At 40.9% G+C, this 2,135-nt stretch overlaps 1 pseudogene; it reads right to left on the bottom strand.

Annotated features, from left to right (window-relative positions):
• Positions 1–283: 283 nt before the first annotated feature.
• Positions 284–1,859, bottom strand: LOC114199004 (small ribosomal subunit protein uS19-like; annotated as a pseudogene).
• Positions 1,860–2,135: the final 276 nt, after the last annotated feature.

Raw genomic sequence — 2,135 nt, 5'->3', positions numbered from 1 at the left:
AAATGCTACCAAACAGCATCACATGCTACAGAGAAATCATTCATGAAAGGAAGAGTTGATCAATGGGATGAATTCCACTGTTGTCTTTTTAAAGAAATTGCTTCAGCCACCCCAAACTTCATCAACCACCACCCTGATCAGTCAGCAGCCATCAACATGGAGGCAAGACCTTCCATCAACAAAAAGATTAGGACATGCTGAAAGCTCTGATAATGGTTAGCACTTTTTATCAATAAAGTATTTTTATCTTTAGAGAAGGCTGTGCCTTTATTGGCTGAACAGGTTACTTGAGAGGAATGAAGTGGGAGGAGTGAGTGGCCCCATGCGGGGCCTGTCATGCTCCATAGGCTTATAGGTGATGGAGAACTCGCCCTGGTTGAAGGTCTTTCCCTTGTAGACACCCACAATGCTGCCCACCATGCTGCCCCCAACCACCAGGCTGGATGATCATGTCTTGCAGGTGTATTTTTGCCACCTTGGGCTTCTCCATCAGGGAAGCCTCCTTCTTGGCTTTATGCAGGTGCTTTAGCAGTGAGTGCTGTTTCCTCTGCAAACTCAGGTTCAGCCTCTGCCGCTGCCGGGCACCAGACAGCTGTATCAACTGCTCATAGGACATGTCCAGCAGCTGTTCAAGGTCCACACCATGGTAAGTGAACTTGTAGAAGGTGTGCTTCTTCTTCGGCTCCACTTCCGTCATCTTGTCAGCTCTTTGGAAAGGAGTATTTTTTTTTAAGTAAGGTCATGTACATTGTTTTTCTAGACACTTAATGTTATTGCACAGTAGAGTGTGAACATAAATTTTATATGTACTGGGAAACAAAAAAATTCATCTCACTCGCTTTATCACCATATTTGCTTAACTGTAGTGGTCCGGAACCAAACCTGTATTATCTCTGAGGTATGCCTATATTGCAATAGAGAGCATGAAGCAAATGGATGCCCAATATAGGTAGAGGATAATACTAGAGAAGTTTGATATAAAAGGGAAAAACGACAGAATATACATCAGAGCAAAAAATTTTGTGCACTAGATCCTAAATCCGAAGATTTCAGCTCAATTGGTATCAAAAACCTAAGACCCTAGACATTGACCATATCACTGAAAGTGTGGGTAATACTCAAAATTATTTTAAATAAGGGCGCCTGGGTGGCTCAGATGGTTAAGCGTCTGCCTTTGGCTCAGGTCATGATCCCAGGGTCCTGGGATCGAGTCCCGCATCGGGCTCCCTGCTCCTTGGGAGCCTGCTTCTCCCTCTGCCTCTCTCTCTCTCTCTATGTCTCTCATGAATAAATAAATAAAATCTTTAAAAAAATTTTAAAAAATTTATTTTAAATGGTAGACAGATATTGGAACCAAATGTCATTGAATTGCTGAGAAAGTTATTTCTTTTCCCATTCCTTCTAATTACATTAATAAAGAAGTCTCTGTTCCATGTTAACATGTCTTTAGCACTCTATTAACACTTGTTAATTTCTCCTGTGTAGTAAAGTGTCCTTTAAGGATACATTTATTTACACTAAAAGTCAGTTTAAAGGAAAATAAATAGACTTTGTGCAGATATGGTGAAAATCATAATAATGTAATATAATCATGGAACGTGAGAAACACTGCACATCTAGAGAAAAGGAAGGTGAAATGCTAAAGAACCTGAGTCCATTAGCAAAATTTGGGGATGAGCCTCTCTTTGGTCATCTCTGAAATTTGTGGGATGAACTGCTACTGGGGTCAGACACGAGGGCCAGTTGAGGCAAAAAATAATTGGTTTGAATTTACACATTTCCTGGCCATCCAGTGAATAGCAAGCCCTGGATGCAAAGATAAATGAGATTCAATTCCTGACCAACCCTTTCCTCAGCATCACAGTATGCTTGCTCCCATTTGTTTTGTCACTCACTAAAATTTTCTATAGCAAGGTTTTCTTGGATAGTTCTAACCACTACAGACAAATTTCTTCCAACCAGACTGCCTTTCTATTGCATGAAGCCACTCACAGGATCTCTAATCACTCCTTCCGTATTTATGTTGGGCAGTCATCTTCTCTTTGGAATGTCTCCTCCATGTGAAATACACTCAGTTCCTTCTATCATCCCCCAATTTTCTCTTCACCATCTTGACTCATCACTGAAAAAATTCC

Source organism: Eumetopias jubatus, unplaced genomic scaffold, assembly GCF_037043125.1.
Source record: "Eumetopias jubatus isolate StellerSeaLion01/CBP00866 unplaced genomic scaffold, mEumJub1_p1.0 scaffold_10, whole genome shotgun sequence".
NCBI classification, from domain to species: Eukaryota; Metazoa; Chordata; class Mammalia; order Carnivora; family Otariidae; genus Eumetopias; species Eumetopias jubatus.
This window is presented reverse-complemented; position numbering and strand designations above follow the sequence as displayed.